This window comes from Protopterus annectens, chromosome 6.part1, assembly GCF_019279795.1.
Source record: "Protopterus annectens isolate FY-2018-M chromosome 6.part1, PAN1.0, whole genome shotgun sequence".
In the NCBI taxonomy this organism is placed as follows: domain Eukaryota; kingdom Metazoa; phylum Chordata; order Ceratodontiformes; family Protopteridae; genus Protopterus; species Protopterus annectens.
In genome coordinates, this window is record NC_056738.1 from 502,081,473 (window position 1) to 502,094,289 (window position 12,817).

A 12,817-nucleotide genomic window follows, 5' to 3' on the forward strand; every position below is an offset into this window, starting at 1 on the left:
GTAATGACTGCAACAGTGAATACACACGAACATCTACATTTATGGCAAGTGTACACAACTGTACTTTCCACTTGAAGCTTGCTGGATGGGAAGAATATCAGATTCTTGGAAGGTTTCAAGTGGGGTGGCCTGCCCAAGAGGTGAGGCTGAAGCAAGACACATTGCAGACAAAAAAGGGTTATGATAATCACTTTGGAATGGCAATTCTTGACCTTTTCTAGACTTGTGGGAATAAGGGAGCAACAGCTCCAAACATATAGTCAAAGCCATCAGTCCTGAGGGACTGACATCAAACAATGATAGACCCAGGTGTCAAAACCAAAAACAATGAATAGTCAAGTTAGATGAATACTCAAACGCTGCAAATGCATTCCAAAGACATGCATCTGGAGCATTTCTCCCCAGGCCTCTGCTGAAAATAGGCTCTGTCCTAGTCAGACTTTCCCAGTCAACAAATGTTAAATAACATAAATAAAATAATAAGACTGATGTACTGTCTCTGATCCTCAAGGGTGAGGTTGATTTCTAGAGGGGACACCCTCTTACTCATCTTGTAAGTCTCCTCTCCCATTCACTTTTGATATCTTAGCATGCATATGTGACATTCAGGCATACATGTAAATGCATTAGGTATCGGCAGGATCATTCTTATTGTCTAGCAGCAAAGGGACACTAGCTGATAGCTATGTTACTGGCAGCAGTTTGTACTTAAATGACCAGTGCTGTTGTGGCCATTTTGGTGTCTCTATCACCAACCACCTCTGTAATGGCACATGCAAGTAACAACTTGCAGTGGCTGAAGCTAAGTTTTTGGTTGGTTTGGTCTGGTAACTCAGGCCTCCAGTGGTGCTGTCTCTTGACTTTATCTGTAAATGTGACTGTCACAGGGTACAGGTCTACATTTGTTCTTCTTACTTTGAAGGCAAATATATACAATTCCCTCATGTTCCAATATGATACTAAAATCAAATCTATAAAGATACAGCATTTAGAAAAGAATGTTATCCTAGTCTAAAAAGGTGGTCTACATAGGTCATAAGTGCACACTCATTCATTCATCTTCTCTTACCAGCCTCAGCCTAGTTAGGGTCAAAGGAACCAAAGCCTATCTCAGTAAGCAATGGGCATAAAGCAAATAAATCTTGGATGAGATGACAGTCCATTGTAGGGCTCGCGTATATACACACACACACACACACACACACACACACACACACACACACACACACACACACACTCAGCACACACAGCTATATGCCATTTGGAAGTCCACCAAATGACCTATAAGCATGTGTTTGAAATATTGTAGGACACTTCAGGCCCCACTGAAAACTCACTTGAAAAGCTGCTGTGAGGAAGCAACACAAGCAACAGGACCACATATCTCCCAGTGAAAACTAACGTTCTTCGGTTACCTGAGAATTCTAATACACACATCAATGTCAAACAAAAGTCCACAGATATTTTAAGAAGTATTTAATTTTTTTTTGCTTTGAGTTTCAATCCTTGTTGACCTCAAGCCCTGGAGAAATGGGACTCTACATGATGCCCACTTTCCTAAGTAATTCTTTCTTGGGATAAAGGCTAAGTGGCAAAATCTTTCAAAACTAATTAAAATTTGATGGTTCATGAGAATTGGCCAGTATCTCCTATCTCCATCTTTGTTCATGCATTTAGGATAGTATTGGCTACAGGCATTGACAGCTGCATACTTTATATTTCATTGTGTAACTATCATCTCTAAACAGGCAAGGAACACAATAAGAAACAAACAAAAGGCTTGATTCAAAAGACTCTCATGCAGATGTTAATGAGCGAAGCAGAGGCCTGCTATACCTGGTCATTCTCCTTTGATTTTTATATGCATAGCTCATCCAATGTGTTAATCCGATTATAGCTCTTGGACTGGGTTTCTGGAAAATGTGTAGTTGTATGCAGGCTATATAATACAGCCAGGCGTACACAGTTTGTAAAATACTTATTTACATTTTGAGTTATTTCATACTGCCCTTGAAAATGTTTTCTTTTCAGCACTGACTTGTGCAAGTGCAATATGTTGCTGCAGCATAATGTCTTTTGCAGGAAGTATGCAAATTAAAACTTCAAATCGATCTTCAGTCAGAGGTACTATTCAAACTGCATTTTTTGCTAAATAAATGATAGTGCAATACAGCAGCAGCAGTAACTTTGACTATATATTTCAGCACTGATAACACTAATGGATTTGAGACTTGTGCTGCGTACAGTTCAAATAAGAGTGTCATGAATATTAATGGCGAGGTGTGGCTTATACTATGACATCAACCAGGTTGCAATTTTCTTTTCTGATGAGAACGTAAATGCATATTTTCTTTTCTGATGAGAACGTAAATGCATTTTTTTTTAAATTCAATATTAAAATGGCAAATATTTTAAAACACTGCAAGTTACTCGTGTGCTAACATAAAGCTCAAAGCGATATGCTATGGCTAAGGAACCCCTGATTATGTGTTTTTCCTCATTCATGATGAAATCCATACGGTGTTAAAGCTCCTGTGGAAATGTACCAGAAACCAAAATAATACAACAAATGACTAAAACAAACACTACTAATTAAGGAATGGAACTCCACTTAACTAAAAATCAACTAGAGTTTAATAAAACAAATAACATAAAGCACTTTTCGTCCGGTCCTGTGACTTGAACTTCATCAGATGATCAGTATTCACATGATAACATTTAAATATCTTTAACCCCCCCCCCCCCAATGTGGCTACGTTTTAATACAACACAAATCATACTCAACCATTAACCCTTAAAATGTATGCTATTGCTTAAATAACTTAAAACTCTCGTGGATAACCAATGAGCAGGGTATAGTATTATTAATACTCCTAACCCATAATCTCCTCTCCTTCACACAGCATGGCTTCCGTCCAAACCATAGTACAACTGCTGCTCTTCTCTCCTTTACCAACCAGGTTAACCAACTTAGAAACAACAACAACTTCATATCAGCCATATTCTTAGATCTCTCTAAGGCATTTGACATGGTGCCACATAACCTACTTTTAGACACTCTATCCACCATGTCCTTTGCCCCCTCCACTACTGCCTGGTTCAAAAACTACCTCTCTGACAGAAAACAGTCAGTCAAATGGCAAGGTGTACTATCACCCCTACTACCCTCTACCATAGGTGTTCCACAAGGATCAATACTGGGGCCTCTACTATTCACCATTTTCACCAACAAACTACATACCTCCACCCTGCATGCATCACTGATACAATACGCAGATGACTCAACCCTAATCTGCTCAGCCCCATCCATAACTACTCTACAAAAGCTAACCCAAGAGTCCTTCTGCTCCGTGAAAAAATGGATTACTGATATCCAACTAATTCTAAACCCCAACAAGACCAAATTACTTATTTTCACCCCAAACAAATCCAGAAAAACACCTCCTTCCCTCACTATCACCTCCAAAAACGGAACCACATTCTCTCCCTCCCCCATACTAAGCTACTTGGTGTTGAAATAGATAAGGACCTTAATTTTGATGTCCATATCTCTCAAACCATTAAAAAAGTACATAAAAAACTAGGAACTTTATACAAACACAAAAACTTCCTATCAGACCAAGCATGAACCACCCTAGCCCAAACCCACCTTTTGTCTACCCTATTGTATGTATCACCAATCCTAACCCACATCAGAAAAACAGACCTAGACAAACTAGAATCTTGTTACAATAAGATTGCAAAATTCGCAAATAACTCCACTTTTAGAAGCCACCACTGTGTTGCCCTAAAGGAGCTACAGTGGTTAGAACTCCCTCAAGTAATCATTTACCACCAACTAGTGCTCACCTTTAACATACTAAACAATCCCCACAAAACTCCAGCCCTAAACCAACTACTGAACCAATATTCAGCAAACCGTCCACTACGCTCATCTAACAAAACCCTACTCTGCATATCCAAAGCCAATAATACTACAGGGAAAGCTCTTTTCTCTCATACAATCACTAGGAAATGGAATAACCTCCCCCAAAAATATCTCTTCTGCATCATCTATCTTACTGTTCAAAAAGTTACTTAAGTCACACATCTTGCAATCCTGGCTCTGTCCTTGCATCACATAATGCTTTTCTGCTCTCCACCAATTCTTCCTACATTCCTCTCTTCACTGCTCACTTTCTCTTTAATGCTGTTGCCAAACACTGCCATACATTGTCTACTATGTGTAAATTGTTATGTCTTCTGTGATATCTTTTGATAGCATTGGTAAATCTGGAGTTTTTCTCTCCCAATTTCTGCCATCCAGGGTCTACTATGTTTAAATTAAGTTTGCTTGGAAAAAAACATTGTAAATTTTATACTGATTGTAAGATTTTATTCTTTTGATTGTAAAATTACCAGTGTACATATTATTTGATATGGAGCTTTTCTCCCCGGGCCTCTGCTGTAAATGGACCTTGTTCCAGTTGGACTTTCCCGGTAAACAAATGTAAAATAAAAATAAATAAATAAATAAAAAATTAAAATTGTTAGAAATATTCCTATAACCAATTTTTATATAATAGAACATAATATAATTCCATACAGTTCCTGCAAACTTGTAAAAAATTAATAAGTCCTTGACATAAAATAAACCTTTTTTCACACAAAATTTTTTCAAAAGAATTTGTCATAAATACATACAGACACCCATCTAAATCCATGCCTGACATGCATTTATTATAATTATCTTGTGAGGCTTTTCAGCTTCAAAATACATGCAATTAAGCATACCTCATTGAGACCTGGATACTGGCAAGAGTCTGACCATAACTGCCATAGCAGTTCGTTTTTCTCAAGTAATAGTGAAGATGGCCCACCCCTAATATCTGGCATAATATGGTCTATAGACCTGTACTTAAAATTGTGTGTTGGACGACTGGTACAATGTCGTGCTAGTGCGTTCTCAGATTTGCCTCTTGCTATATTGTAAGTGTGCTCGTACACCCTTTCCCTCAGTTTCCTGTCAGTCTTACTGACATAGAAAACTGCGCACAACTGGCATTGGGTTAAATAGATCACTGATTTAGTGTTACAGTTGTACCTACCATTAACCGTGTACAACTTGCCACCAACAGCAAACGTATGTCCAGTTGCCATGTATCGACAAAACCTACATGCCTCGCACTTAAACATCCCTGGAGTCCTATTAGTTGTTGGTTTACTCATTTCAAGAAGGGATTTCATGTTCCTACCCCTTTTAAAAGTCACTGTGGGATATCCACCTACTTTACTGGCTACATCTCTGTCAGTCATTAATAGTTCCCAATTCTTCTCTAGTAGTCTTCTAATTTTTCTTGCATCTAAACTAACTGGAGTAATAAAACTAGCAATGAAACTAGTTAGCCGACCATTCACATTGAGGCTGGTGTTCAACAAGTCATGATTATTACTACTGTCCATAGCCAAGGGTACATTATCCCTAACTGTCATTTCTACTGTACATAAAATAGGTCTATAAAAAAACATCTTCCTTTTATGTTGCACTTCCATCATTAATTGGACAATCAGAGTGTCTGGGTAGCCCCTATGTGGGAACATATGCCTTAACATTTCACATTCCTCGATAAATGCCTCATCTTTTGTAACCATTCTTGCTGCTCGCACTGACTGACCTTTAACTACTGATCTTTTTTGGTGGTATGGATGCGAGTTGGTGTAGTGTAGGAATGAGTTTGAGTATGTTTTTTTCCTGTGGATCCTTGCTGTATATTGACCCTTCTCTCTGTTTTTACTCAGTTCTATGTCCAAATATGCAATCTTCTCACTGTGGTAATTACTTGTGAACTTTAAAACACTAGTTGTATTATTTAAATAGTTCAACATGTCCACAGCTGTGTCCTCATTTCCCTTAAAGATGATAACTACATCATCAAGGAAGCATACATTTTAAGGATTAATGGTTGAGTATGATTTGTGTTGTATTAAAACGTAGCCACATGGAGGTGTGTGTTAAAGATATTTAAATGTTATCATGTGAATACTGATCATCTGATGAAGTTCAAGTCACAGGACCAGATGACAAGCACTTTATGTTATTTGTTTTATTAAACTCTAGTTGATTTTTAGTTAAGTGGAGTTCCATTCCTTAATTAGTAGTGTTTGTTTTAGTCCTGTGGAAATGTAGCAGGATATGAAATACTGCTTATTAGAGTTATTTAAAAGATGTATTATGGTATTTCTATAACTGCGGTGGTGGTGCTGTGGTAGCGTTGTCAACTCACAGTAAGACATTGTCCTGTTCGATTCTTAGCTAGAGTGTCTTCTGTGTGGAGACATGCGTGAATGGGCGTACCTTCGTGGAAGGTTGTGCGTCAGTGCCGGCAACTCGGCACGTAAAAATCTATTGCCAATCATTAGCAGACCGGAGTTCCGCTGTGGCAACCCCTAACTGGGAAAAGCCGAAAGACACAACAACAACAACATTATGGCATTTCTATATTACTGCAAAGAGTAATGCAAAACGTCACAGCTCCACTGGAAACTCCCTCCCTCCATTAAAAATGTCAGATTAGGAGTTGTCAGCATACAGTATTGCTATGTTGCTAACAATCTGTGCCACATTTTTAAACAATATAGTGTCAAATGTCAGTTTCTACAGACAACGGTGTATATTGGTTTTCCATCACTGTAAAATGCAAAACAAAATGTCACAGCTTAGGTATCTCAGAATAATGCTTATTCCAGAATAGAAAAAAAATCTAATAATTAAAATGCTAATAAGTAATTACTATTTAAAAAAAAGAGTGTCTCATCTTTTTAACTCAACAGTACAATGGGAAATGCTGACTTTTGCAGACATTTTAAAGTATCATATCTTGTTTTATCTCACTGTTCCACGGAGAAAAGTATGTTTCCCTGTATGGTATGCTTTAATACATATTGCACAAAGCTACTTTCATGGTCTATTGAACAAAATGGTGTCATGGAATAAAATCACATGCTACTCCATACAATTGCTGTAGCACAAAGCAGTGCTGTTGCCACTGTCTGCAAACAGAATAAGGCAGGTAAACATTGCAGCAAAACTTTTCATTACAGATTGTACTATGAAGGCAGATATTGCTTTCCAGGACCTTTTTAAATAGTGCATGGTACTTTTTCTGTCACCATAATGTACAAAGGAATATGCTATAGCTATAGTTGGAAATTCTGCCTTGCACTGGGAGTCTCATAATAGCACTTATTACCACAAAACAGTACTAAATACAAAATACCTTTCTGTCAAAAGGTAATGCAAATGGATAAACAATACCTTTTTCAGGGGCTACCAAGGTGCAATATCTGGTTAAGTGATACTCAAAGTCACATAGCAGGCAAATGCATACTGTTGAAAACAAACCTAGTGATCTAGGGGTATGCGTATAGCAGTATATAGTTTTAAATGTCTGTGCCAACCTTGTAAAAACAAACAACCAAAGAGACAGATCATGACAAAATATAAAAACAGAATGTCACTCATCCCCATTTGGGTGTGTCAGAATATAGATTATCAGCACACAGTAGTGTTGTGTTACTAACAATGTGTGCACTGTGTTTTGTGTGTATGTTTATTTTAAAATTCTGTATTTTACTTTCCTCTTACTGTAATGAGCAGTCAAAATTAAAAAAAAAAACCCTCCAGTTTCCCTCCTATGGGTTTCTTAGAATATGACTTGTCAGTAACGTTATATCTTTCAAAACTCCATAGCCCACCTAACACAATCTTTAAACCTGAGTCAAAACTTAATTAAAAAAATGTGTAAACTATAAAAATGACAAACTGAAACACAGATTTCCCATTTACTAGAGTGCTAAAAAGAGTAACTTTATACATTGTATGCACAAAATTCACACAGAACCCCCATAAAACAGCACTGATATCTAAATTAATATCTGAAATTACATTTCATCTCATATAATGAAAAAAGCTAAAATAAAGCAACAAACTAAAAAAGAAATACTGCTAAGCATTTCTTATTTATTACAATGAAAAACAAAAAAATAACTTCAGATGGTGCAAACGTCAAAGCCATGTGCCCCCTAAATCTATCCAATTAAAACAAACCCCAGAAATGACATTTGTTTGTATATTAGAATGAAGAAATTAAAAAAAATTAAAAAAAAGCAAATGAAAACATAGAGCACATTTAGTAAATCAAAAATTTGCATAACCTGCAAAACAGACTGAAGTCTAAGAATTTAAATTACCTAAAAAACTAAACTACAAGAAAAGCATAACTAAATTGGAAAACCAATAAATCCTAATACAGCATTCAGTAGATTGCTAAAATGCATCAAATAAGTGAACTTTCTCTAGCAATTCTTTAAAATTTACCTTACAACTACAATATAAAGCTATTCACAAAGCATATAATTCATAAAAATCATTGAAAACAAGCTATTGCCATGTTTAGCAGAAACTTCAGCAATAAAACTTACTCATGTCAATGGAAACACAACTATAACATAAAACACAGAAAATATGCATAAATGGAATACATGTGGTCTAGTTTATGTGACTCATGGAATATTTTTTACTGTAGGACAAAGGAACTCGGTTTACGATTCATGGCTTCATCATTTCTAACAAAACCCACTCACTAAACATGAAGTTCAACATATTTCATATTTCACACATCACGCACTAGACACCTTGTATTCCACATGTATATGTGTGCGTGTATACATGCATACATATATACGTGTGTGTGTATGTGTGTGCGTGTGTGTGTGTGTGTGTGTGTGTGTGCACATGTGTATGTATATATATATATATATATATATATATATATATATATATATATATATATATATATAGTTCCCCTTTATAATCTTGAAATACTGAAATCTCGAATTTCAGTCTCTCGAAACTATAAAGGCGAATGACTCACAATCCCGAAACCCAAAATCACGAAACACACAATCACGAACATACATACACCACACAACACACACACACCATTCTATCCACAGCACACAAACTATACAACCCTACACTGCATGCAACCACACAGATGCAGACACTCACAGACAAACACACATCAAACACACATGTAAACACACACAGACACATACTCACAGACAAACAGACACACACACACACACACACACACACACACACACACACACACACACACACACACACACACACACACACACACACACACACACACACACATCCTCCACTACTTCTCTACATAACTTCTAGACATTTACCTGTAATGTGACCCTCCCATTGAAAATAATGGGGGAATGAAGCATTTTGGCTGTGCTAATTTCTGTAGCCAAGCAATTCTCTGAATCACTTGGTTGCATAAATTCCTTTCCAGAGACATTTCTGGGAGAGAGAAAATTGTTAATTAGCATTAGCTGCTGCCTCATTATCATGTAGCACAACTGGGGTGATGGCCCACCATAGTGATTCTACCATCATCGTCATCCCCATTTTCTACATGGTGTCAGGGTGTCACATTAACTGTTGTCATCTGTCTTGATTCAGTGCCTCTCTCCTACCTTCTTTGATGGTCATGCCTGACTGTTACAATTTTTCTCTCTCACACAATCCAGCCATCTCTTTGCTGGACACCCTCATATGCGCTTGCTTTCTTCCTGTCTCTCCCAAATCTTCACCAGATGGTCCTCTGCTTACCTGCACACATGATCAAACCACCATACGCTGTTGTCTTTGACCTTCTCTCCAATTAAAGCAACTTAAACTTCTGCTCTGATGTCCTCATTTTTTAAACTGGCCCCACAGTGTGCATCATACCACGCATCTCAGGCATGTCATCTCCATAGCCTCTCGCTTCTTTAACTGCTTTGCCTTCACTGCCCATATTTCTATACCATACAGCACTACTGGTTGCAGCACTGTTTCATAACATCTAGAATTACTGGGGTTGGCTTGTCTCTGAATCAAAAAGGGTGTACACAAATGGTTAGCTGCCCATTTTTGGGTTCATCACTTGTGGGAGCTCTTTCTGAATCACAGCCTTTGTTTTGGGTACAGTCCATTTCTGGAATGGATAAACAGACTGTGTATATTTTCTGGAAATAATCTTGGAGGTATTTTTTTTTTTATTATTATTATTTTAAAATCAAAGAAGTGAGCTGGTGTTTTTCATTTGCATTATGGATTTAGAAAATAAAAATGCATTTTCTTATAACTTCTGTCTTCAGTTCTTCTTTGGGCTTTGGTGCTGTTTGCATAGACCATTGGCTGCAGACTCATCATATATTGCTGCTTCTTATGCAGTCGAGTGCATTACATTTTTGGCTGCTAATTGCTAATGGAGTTCATACCATATTTCCTTGAGACATTTATGTTGCTGGTACTGTGTGACTCCAACAAGACTTATTTTCTTTTGCTCTTTCTCAGGGGGCCAGTCATGGAAGACTTATTGAAAATGCTGGTTGAGCCCAAGACAGAGACTGACCAGAAGCTACTACAAGGTTGTTGTGCTGACCAGTGTAGCTGTTAACTGCAAGAATATGTCTGTCATGAAAAGAAAACAACAAAAGACGATGACCTGGGATCCTAACTGGTAGCATTTGAGGATTATGCCTCCATTGAGAACTGAGACCAAGCAGACTAAACGATAATCCTGCTGTCCCAATGGACAGGATAGATATAAAACATTATGGACATAGAAGGAACTGATTACATGGACTATTATTAAATAAAAAACAAAAGACTTCTAGCAAGGGCTGGGGTTACCCCTGAAGTGCAGCTGATAAAATGTCAGCACTGAACTTTTAATGCTGACAACATAGTAAGAGAGCAGTAGTGTTTTAAAGCTATAGTAAATACTTGTCAGCAACAATAAATTGAAAGTGTTAGAAATTTAGCAGTTGAAAAGTTTAAAAGACTTTTGTCTAGTAAGAAGAAATTAGGTATTATAAAATTATCCCAAGAATCTGATAAACTAGTCATTTTAGTAGAAGGCCTATTAGTTAATGGGACAATGTTTAAAACAGAATGGTCTGTTTCTAGGTCTAAATATCTGGAGTAGTCATTCTGCCATCTTCTGTGTTACAAAAAGCAGCAAGTAGTGTGCTAATTTTCTTCAAATGGTGGGAGGGGTGTTACACTGCTAAGTTCTGAGCTACTAATACTGAAGAGAATGCTAGCAGTAGAAATGTGAAAACTAAAATGTATGCTATAATGAAGCTGTTTCTATGAAGTGTGATTTGACAATAGCTAGAAAACCAGCATTATGTCATCATGATAGTCTTATACACGTGAACCATCCTGTATTTCTAAAGGAAGGAAAGTGCAAACTATGCTAGACTCAGGAAGCATTGTGATCATTGCAAATGATCCCCTGGTATGCAAGCGTGGCATTTAAAGCAAAGCGATAATGTGCATTCACGGTGATAGAAAAGAACGTCCTCTAACACATGTAGAACTTCAAAAGACAATAGGAAAAGTATTATGTCCTGTGCTGTACCTCCTGATTTGACTCATTACATAATATTATGAAAAGAATAAAAAGACTTTTTCCACTCACTCAAACCAAAAACACTTTTTTGTATACTTCCAGTTCACAACCATACTGCCTTATGGCATGCAGAACTTCTTTGGATGTTATTTCTTTAACTAAGTGACTTACCAGCTAATAATATGCAGTATTAGAAAGGATAAGGTGTTATTAACAGAATATCACTAAGATTGTTAGTCTAAGATGTCCTGCAGTGGAGAAATTAATCTTGTCTGCCACTTATTATTCATGTTTTCTTATTTATGTTCATATTTTCATAACCAGAAGACCAACATTTTATTGAGGTATATGGTGTGAAACACCAATGTGGGAGACATGAAAATTCACTGAAAATGCTTGTTTATATCACATTATACTGGACATGTTGCTAGTTATTTGTTTAAATTATGAAAATAAGCAATATTTTCATGTGTGCTTAATACTTCAAAAAACAAATGACTTACAAACTGTTGAATGACATTAGGTGAAACCTTAGTTGTTGGTGAGGAAAACTGTTTTTAATATTAGCACATGTTGAGATATATCCAGCATGGCTAATTATACAATTAAACATATGTTTTCATGTTTCTGTAAATATCTCAAGAAGCATGCACTTATAGAGGAGATTCCTTGTTTTGTGAAATCTTATGTCTGGTTAACAAAAATGTTCTGACAATATATGCCTAGGTTGCAGGTTTCTAAGATATGAAAATTTGTTTGTGAAAGTTTAAAAGAAAATATAATTTAGGGTTTGTATGTATTTTAGTACATTACAGTATTTATGGAAAAGACTATGAATGAACTATTATCACTGTAAAGAATATTCCTTACTGATAACACTGCTATTTGTAAAGTTTTAATAGCTTTTTTCACAAAGTATTTACATTTGTTTATCTTATGCTTTTTAAGTTGATTTTTCAGAAAATTCTCTGTAATGCAAGATGTGTGTGGGCTGATAGAGGTGTGACATTCCACACCACAGAGGTGTTAATGGGCTAAAGCACTCCTGAAAACTTGTGAATACAGAAAATCCATTGACATAATAATGTAGGCAGATACATTTAACAAAAAAAAAGAGGTAGAATAGCAGTGTTATACAGTTATTTGGTAGAAAAATTGGGGAGGGGGGGCTCTGACACTCATACAGTGATCCAGAATCAAAAGCAGATGAAAGGGAATGGCAGAGAAGCAAAAAAGGAGACTAGAATGTGGTTATTGGTTGCACTAGATTGTAAAAAGGAGCCTGACCATTATTAAAAACATACCTCAGTGACAGAGAAACTGAAACTCAAAACTGTAAGAGAATACAGTATGGG